Raw genomic sequence first — 9,795 nt, 5'->3', positions numbered from 1 at the left:
TGCCTCTTAATTTCTATTATGTGGTTGGTTTATCTCTGGCAAAAATTTAAGGCGTTACTATTTAAGCTTAATTATTGGCTTTTATTTAGCGGGTTCAAACCCCGGATCGTACCAATGAGTTTTTCGGAACTTATGTACGAAATATCATTTGATATTTACCAGTCGCTTTTCGGTGAAGGAAAACATCCTGAGGAAACCGGACTAATCCCAATAAGGCCTAGTTTCTCCTCTGGGTTGGAAGGTCAGATGGCAGTCGCTTCCGTAAAAACTAGTGCCTACGTCAAATCATGGGATTACATAGTTGTCAAGAGGACCCCAGGCTCTCATGAGCTGTGGCAAAAATGCCGGGATAACGCGAGGAAGAAGGATGGGCTTTTATTTAGTTTCACCTACCTCGAGCTGTCTGTCTATATTTTTTTGTTTTAGCACAAAAACTGGAATTGTAATTATTTGGGTAAAATCGTACCTTTTTTAGGTCCGGGTCATATTTTACTAGCTTTCAGTGCTCTGGTATCACTGATTTTTAAATTGGCTTTATTATAATAATTCAGCCTATATACGTCCCACTGCTGGGCACAGGCCTCCTCTCATGCGCGAGAGGGCTTGGGCTATAGTCCCCACGCTAGCCCAATGCGGATTGGGGACTTCACATACACCTTTGAATTTCTTCGCAGATGTATGCAGGTTTCCTCACGATGTTTTTCCTTCACCGAAAAGCTAGTGGTAAATATCAAATTATATTTCGTACATAAGTTCCGAAAAACTCATTGGTACGAGCCAGGATTTGAACCCGCGACCTCCGGATTGAAAGTCGGGCGTCATATCCACTCGGCCACCACCGCTTTATTAAGCAATGCCTAATTGGTTGCAGGTGGTTTATACGATCCGATTTCATGGTCAATTGGACATTATGTACGGTTATTTTATAATGAAGTTCTTTTAGAATGAAATTACAATTTACTTTAGTAACTAATTAAAGTAATTAGTAGATACTGCTACACAAGGCAAGTAGGTAACATCAACACTATTACTAGAAACATTCAAATGTTTAACTTATTCTCGATGATACATTTTTTAACTTTCGGCTGTCGTTTTCTATCAGCCCCCTGGCCCCGTAGACAACATGCCAATCACTAACGCTCCATAGCGAACGAAACGCAACTATCATTGTCAGTGATAGAGAGACACAAAGCGATTCGATGGCGAAGCCCCAAGTTCCGTGTCGATTAATGGAGTAGAAAATAATTCATTCTAATTCGCCGCTATTATCAAATAAACATTTATTGTTCCCGTCCATTCCCACGGTTATGGCTTGAGTTCCCTATTCCATAAAAACCTAACTACAATAATAATTTGCTTACACTTACGTCTTCTCTTGATGGATCTGTATTGGCGTGTGCGCAGCTCATTACGGGCTTAGCTCCCGCAATTAGTGATGGGATAGTTCGGCTTTCATAATGCCGCGATTACATCCCGTTATTTCATCGCGTCTAATGGTAGACCACCAATACTTTGCTTACAGTTACCGTTGTATGTTTGCAAAACTTAAGTCCGTGTACAGTCAGCAGCAGAAGTTGCTAAGCGGATGAGGTGTTCAAAATTACCTTGACACGCTCTTATTCTCTTAACAATGAAGTCGCGATAAGATCATTTTGAACACCTGGCCCGCTTAACTTCTACTGCTGAGTGTACATCTTGATACCCTCAGCATTCGCCACGCTTGCAGCATGCAATCCATTTAAAATTACCTGACTAAAGAAAACATTATGTCTCCAGTTACTAAATGCTCTAAGAACTATAACGATTATTATAAGTTAGCAGTATGTTTGAGTTTTAAGTCATGTAGGTAATTATTTACAGATGTAGTGCATAATTATTTTCCATCGTATTTTCACGGAAATTTACGAACGTGTCTTGCTATTTCAGTCAGTCTTGGAACAAAAAGTACTGGCATTGACTGAACTAGCATGACAAATACGAACGTTTCCGAGAAAATACGATGGAAAAAAATTATGCACTACATCCTGTAGGTAAGTAGGTAACTATGAAATAACTCTTTATTGTACAGAACGCACAAACACACAAATATGATACTGGATAGGCTGTACAATGGCAAACTTATTACTTTAAGGGATCTCTTCCAATGAAACAACGTTAAAGTGTAGGTATATCTTTATTTTTTTACTTTATTGGTGAAGATGGATAATACTTTGCGAGCGTACACCCAACAGTAAAATTGCATGGTCATTTTATGAATGACCTAATTCATAATGTGTCCGTTCGGTTTTCCAGCTCGCTGTAAGTACATATCTCATCATAGATTTTATTTTACTGTATGTTTAAATACCCTCCATGTTATTAGTTCTTTCGCTAACTTCATGCAAAACAAATGTATTTTCATATCTCATGCTCTGAAAGTGGGTCGTTGTTGTTCTAAAAGGTGCGCAGAAAGTGATACGTTTATGCTCTAGCGCAGAAAAGTGGTGTACTCCTCTGCGTCCCCGTCCCACGAACAACTGGGTGGAAACAAAATGGAAAAATAGTGTCTTTATTTCCTCGCCTGTAACAATTGGTAATTGTTTAATTTTACTAATCCCACGTTGATCCTTTTTTTTATAAAAAACGATGAAAGTAAATTGTTAAAAACAAATTATTCTTAATTTCTTTCGTTGAATTCTATTTACTCGATTTCATAAGACTCGAACCAAAAGGAATACACCAAAAATATTTTTTTAAACCTTACACTTGCGTAAATGAGCAAAGGCAGAATCTTATACAGCCACAGTTAAACGTTTGTACGATATTAAATTGGTTTTTAAAGTTATTTAGCACTATATTCATAAAAATAAAATAAAATACAAGATAAAAATTTCTTATATTATTAATTACATTGTTATTTAATATTTAAAATACTTTTATTATGTTATTGCGTGGTGCGGCGTACCAAGGTCGCGGTGCGGTCCGGTAGTCTGTGGCGGCTTTTAGAACGAAAAAGTATAAAATTAAAAAGTATGAGGCAATCCCGCTGATTTTCACACTATAATGAACAAATCATTTTAAAATTACTGCAGTTAGTTAAAAAATGTGTGTTTTCGTAAATATGCAATCTGAATGATTTTCGCTAGGGTTTATTAATCTTCACACATGTAAAGTCTCCGATTGCAAGTAAGTCCTAAGGAAAAAAATCATGGCCGTAGGTATATTGGGTACTTCAATTACTGATTTTGCGAAATTGCCTTGTCTTGTTTGGTTTCCTCGCATTCGATATGAAAAGTAGAGTGTTTAACTCGGGTGAAAGGCACCATTTCCGTCTCGGACTATTGGCGCTCTCACTGCGTTCGAGCGCCAAACTACCTCGACAGAAATGGGTGCCTTTCAACCCTTGGTTAACAATCTACTATTGTCTAATTTTAAGTTCTCATAATAAGTGAATTGTCAAATTCCTAGTGAGAATAAAGAATCTTAAACCTAAATATCTATCCGGATACAGTGAATGTTTGTATGTATGTCTATTTTTTGCCGTTCCTCTACCCCAAAACCCACTTATCTTATTTTCGTAGTTGAACACTTTAATAATTAAATTGCAAATACAATTAGCACAACGCAATTATAGTTGCGACAAGTCCTGGTCAAAGTAAGTGGCGGTTGTGTGAATAAATTATGGTGATTTCAAGCTAAATTATTAGGTACCTACCAGACTTTTGTACAGCAAGTCTACGAGCTAAATTACAGGTATATTACACAACTATATTAGTAAACACCGAGATTTTATATGTGCCTTTGTACCTATGTAAGATAATTGTGTTTTATGTGATGTTTTGTGTGAAAAGATATATTTAAATTATTGTAGAAAACAATATAAATACGAAGTATCAGTAGATGGGATTGTATGCTAAAAATATATATATGATCCGTAAATTTTAACAATACTCGTAACTATAAAATAAATATAGTTGTTACACCCTGGGACGTGCTGTCTCTGCGTGCGTCCCATGACACGGACAAGGACAGCATCCGCTCGGTAAGTGTATCATTTACAGTACGTCATTAAAGTGTCAAAAGGGCATCTACGTGTTGGTTTCGGCTCCGCGTACGCCTCCCAAAGGTCCGGAACGATATTGCTACGTCAAGTATGGAGCTTATAGCGATATGTATTATTATGTACTTATGCATTCTTACTGCCAAGTTTGTGCAATGTTAGCGTGGTTAAAATCTACCTATTGATATATATCGATGTCCCGCTCGTACATCGGAGCGGCTTGCGAATAAAGGTTGACTCACGTTAGACCAGGGGCCTATTTCTCGTACGTTACAAGTCTTGTAATACAAGTGTGTATCTATGGTAACGTTTGTATTTCAATATTTTTTACAAGTTTCCGTTTCACGTAAATGTATAATTGTTACAAGAGCGGGGATAAAAGAGTTTTCACAAGTGTTGTTGTTTCACAAGTTGACAAACACTAGTAGATATTATATACTAAAATAGTAATTTCGTTTCTCAAAAGCTGTACTTTATACTTGTAGCTTGTGACTTATCACGAAATAATGAGGAGTCTCTATAAACTGCTAATATGCGTTTTTGGTAAAAATCGATTAATAAATAAATGAAGATATTGCATTTTTAAGATCTCAAACGTGTAAGTTTTGAATGCACTTCGTTAAAATCAGTAATATTATTTAAATTTAGCTTTTATTCTCCAAAAAAAAAACAGTAAACTCATTCGTATGAAATTATTATAATTGGGAAAGAACCAGTAAATGACCAATAACATAATAATTTTGTAACGAATTCACCCGTATTATAAAAAAAAACTGACCCACCCTGAAGCTTGTAAACATTCATAGAGTGACTGACGAAACTGAGTTTGATTTTACACTTGTAATTGATAATTTTGAGAAACGCTTTTCATTACTACTTGTATTATTATACGCTTGTATATTCCGAAAACACAAGTCAGCCATTTTATTTTCCTCTTATTAAGATGATGATGCATAATAGTGACATTGACATTAAGATAACATTTATAATGGCCATTGCATTTCCTTTTTGCATAGTAAACAAACCTATTTTCTAACTTTAGACAGCCGCCTTGTAGCACTTGTAGTAATCATTCCTACGAGAAACAGAATTAAAACACACTTGTACAATGAAATTTTAAATGTAAGCTTGTAGACTTGTGAACTTGTAACGTACGAGAAATAGGCCCCTGGCCGTGCCCGGGCCGAGGCGACCGACATGTCATTTTCTTATGACGGCTGATCGGTGATCACGTGGTGCTGTCCAATAGAAAGCGTGAGTCATCCTTAAGCATCCGATATGAACACCGTCTTAACAAGGGAACATTATCCCGCAGAAAGCGGTTTAATACAATAAACGCCGTATTTATTACAGTTTCGGTAGCGGCAAGTGAACAGATTGGTGACGTCCGGGCGCAGCCGACACGGCCATTATCCAATTTAAATTCATTTATTACGCGCGTTGATACAGAGGGAAAGGATTGTGAACGAGTTGGACAAGACTCCTTGTTTATGAAGGTGGCTTGCTTTGTCATGGAATGAAATTACTAAGTACATATATTGCGATTATACAGGAAGAATTGGATTGATTTGATTGAATAAATTGAAAACAATATATTTCCGATTCCGTATCATTTTATTAATTTAATTTTTGGGGGACGAATGTTACTCGCGTCCGCAAGATTTACCTACCACATCCCTGCACGTGTCCCCTGGGTGGTGCTAAGCGAGTGACAAACCTGAGGCATTGCAAGAATTATGCACCTGTGCCATACGACTAAATAAATAAATAATTTAATTTTAACAGACTGCAATATTATGTATTATTCATTCAGACCTATATAGGTAGGTATACCTACTAACTACACCCATAATAATTATGTGGTAGCTTCAAAACTACAGGCTGTATATTTTTACAAAATAAACTATAATTTGATACATTAAAACTAATTACCCAATAATTAAGTAATAGCAGGCGTGGCTCACTCCGCGATTTCGTCGCTTTGCTACAGGTAGCTAAAAGTAATCCGTTCCGCCCCAATTTTGGGGAAAGCCATAAGCCGCGCGTGGCGCTCTCGCCACCTAGCGGCCATTATCTGTGCTGATCGTAACAGACGCGTTTTATTAGAGAGTGAGTCTTCTGTACCTAGTACTATTATTTATTCTGTGGTAATAGTCACCTCAACGAATGATTTTTTTCACTAGGCCAACTCTCTTTTATAGCCAATGGGCTATAAATTTGTTTTCTGTATTTACTCAATATTAAGTGGACATTTATAAATGTTAATACCACCGACATGGTGTATAAAATATTTATTCAATAACAAAACTGAAATGTATTATCATACAATATTTGTGCGATTGACATAAACACGTTATTATTAAGTATTAAAACACTCAAGCCAGTTCAATAATTCTGAAACCGAAACCCAGTCAGACTTGTAGCTTAGTATACTGGGCAACCCAAGCAAATTAAAATCCAGTTGCTTATTAAGCACTAGTCTATCCGAAACAAGTTTTGTGGTCAACTGTATAAGTAAGAGGATAATAGATAAATTGACGTAAGCCGACGTGTGATGTGACGGAATATCGTTCGGATTAAATTGAGTGTTCTTAATACGTTTATTTCGATACACGCAGGTTTTGTCTGGTATTGGCTCTGATACGATTAAAACGGATTGAAGCATAATTAAATTAACATAAAGTTTCAATTTTTTTGTTGCTACAGTGATTCAAACCCTTTGATGTTTAATACTGTCAGTTCAGATGGAAGCAGATGTCCATCAAACGTAAAAATGTAAGATGGACGTAATACGGGAAAGGCGCAATCCAGTATTTTTTTTAGGTAATGATATTGTGTGCGATCGGTTAGTCATGGGACGGGCGTGCTTCAAAATATAATTTGCTGTGCGAAGTGCATTGACTCATTAGAGACAAAGATAATACAGATAAAAAAACAGCGGGTTGCACTCAGGGAGTGCCGGCAGAAGTGAAAACTCAATGACATTGTAACAGTTTTTCGATCAGGTCACGTGTCCGTCTTACGTCTTACGAATCTTACGGTCACGTGACCTGTCACGAGTTTAACATTTTTTCCCCATCACAAAAAGTGCACAGCGCCGCTAAAGAAGTTTTCACTTCAAAAACCTACTTAACATTTTGTGACACCATTGGGATATAATTTATATGTTTGTTACAGCTTTTCAATCGAGATACTTTGTTCTATTTAAGTTTCGAGTCGCATTTCCACTTTCCCTCTCCTTTATCGGGCCGTCAATGGTACCATAAACTGCCTACGAAGCAGGCCGCGTAGCCAACATGCCAATCGCTTACGCTCCGTGGCGGTCGAAACGCAACTGTCACTGTTGCACTAATATGGAAGAGTGATAGAGAGAGACAAAGCGTTTCGTTGTCGTAGCGATAGCGATTGTCACCTTGGCTAGGCCGGCAGGAGGTCCCGGGTTCGAATCCTGGTAACAGCATTTATTTGTTTGCTTATCACAAATATTTGTTCCTGAGTTATGGATGTTTTCTATGTATATAAGTATTTATATATACCTATGTATTATATTTATCGTGGTCTAGTGCCCACAACCAAGCCTTATTGAGCTTACTGTGGGACTAGGTCGATTTGTGTAAAATTGTCCTATAATATTTATTTATTACCTGAATTCCAGCAATTCGACGAAAAATAGTGGACGAACTAAAGTCTATTACAAGTTAGGTACTAAACAGGTTCTTTTTCTGACCTGTTTCCGTTATTAAAACTTTACATCATTTAATCAATCGCCATTGTGCCATCTGCTCAATTACAACTACTGGCCGCCATCAAAAGTTTAAACTCCTGTATCTCATTAACCTCTAGCCGCCCAGAGACCTATAAAAAGGTCTCCTGTTCCATTCTAATTTGAACTTTGCGTTGACAAAATAAAATTTCATTTTGCTTGGCAAGGTTTGACGTATGGGCGGCTAGAGGTAAAAATCAGGGTAATAAGCAGATTAACTCCCGCTGTTCCGGTAACTTTAGTTGACTTTCCGAACCCTTTTCCGCCGATTCAATCCAGTGATGGATTAATGACCTTTATCAGGAACTTGGGAGTATCCGTTAATTCCCATTGTCACGTTCAATCCACGTTTAAATAATAAAAGGGCCGGAAAGTTTTCGGTGATCTCTTGATTCGTCTGAACCGCTACTGTAGGTAATATCATCCAACTATGTATACTCGGCCCAATTCCAACTTTAAGATACGTCAGTTAATAGATCTAGAAAATATATGGATTAGATATGTCAGTATCAAATGTGACATTTCTTCAAACAAAAACGTCACTTCTGAGACTGACATATCTAATCCATATCTTCGAATTGGGCCGTTAGTTCAAAACTCAAATACTTAAATTCGTTAGAGTGACTATTATTTAAATGTTGGGGTTTTAAGGGAAAATAATTATGTGTAAGTATAAAAAAAGAGTTTAATAATTTATTAAAGATAATCGAAGGTTAGCTGGAAGAGATCCCTTATAGGGATAAGTTCGCCTTTGTACTTCCATTACTGTAATTTATTTTTGTAAACCTGTGTTGTGTACAATAAAGTGATTACTACTACTACTACTAAAGATAAATATACTATTATTAATAATAAATATAATAATAGTACCTATATTTGTCTTCTAGGCGTCATACTCAACTTACATAATAATTTATTACGTAAGTTGAGTATGACGCCTTTTGATATACGTGTGAATCACAAACAAATATACTTACGGTAGATATTTATTTATAATAATAATAACTCCACGGCCGACTTCGGCCACGGCGACTGCTGTCAACTCCGTTGCTGTCGCTGGTGTGCTCGCAAGTGGCTGATGTAGCCGATCTTGTTAGTAAAAGTTCGCGAACATTGCAGACATGTGAGCACACCGTTTACATAGTTATAGGGTATTGCCGCAGGTGGTCTGGCTTTTATTCTATCACGCTTGGCATCAAGCTCTAAGCGCCGCTGAGATTCAAAATCGGTTATCTTGGCATTTATTGCAGCCCGCCATTCCGTACGCACGGCTGCCTGCTGCTCCCATCGCGAGGGCTCTACGCCACACTTTTTCATGTGACGCTTAAGCACATCTTTGTACCTAAGGATTGGCCGCCCTGTTTCCGCTTGACCTCCTCAAGCTCAGAATAGAAGATGTGCTTAGCCACACGCCGGTCGTTCATCCGCGAAACGTGACCGCACCACCGAAGCTGACGTCGCATGAGGTATACCTCGATTCCACCCACATTTGCTCTACGCAGCACTTCGGTGTTCCGAACACGATCAGACCATCGGATCTTCAGTATCTTACGTAGGCATCTGAGGTTTATAATCAACGGATGTTGAGATCTGTCATTATTATGCTATTACATATTTGTTTATATATAAGTAGAAGTTCTTAGTTTTGACCCCATGTAAAGGATGACTCACGCTAAACCGGGCCGGGGCCGAGCCGGAGCTTCTGGCGCTTCGTTTTCTATGAAAAGCACCACGTGATCACCGATCAGCCGTTATAGAAAATGACATGTCGGACGGCTCGGCCGGTCTAGCGGGAGTCATCCTTAACTGACATGGACTTTGTTATCATTTTATACATTAAAGATTGAGTGCACAATTGTACTAATTTAGTATTGTGTCAGTTACGAGTAAGGCATGACTTCTTTTGAACAAGCTCTATTGGGTCACGCGTGACGAGTCTTTGGTACGCATAAGAAGGCCTATTTTAGAGGTTATATATGACAAACCTTCTATG

The sequence above is a fragment of the Cydia splendana genome, chromosome 8 (assembly GCF_910591565.1).
Source record: "Cydia splendana chromosome 8, ilCydSple1.2, whole genome shotgun sequence".
NCBI lineage: Eukaryota > Metazoa > Arthropoda > Insecta > Lepidoptera > Tortricidae > Cydia > Cydia splendana.
This window is presented reverse-complemented; position numbering follows the sequence as displayed.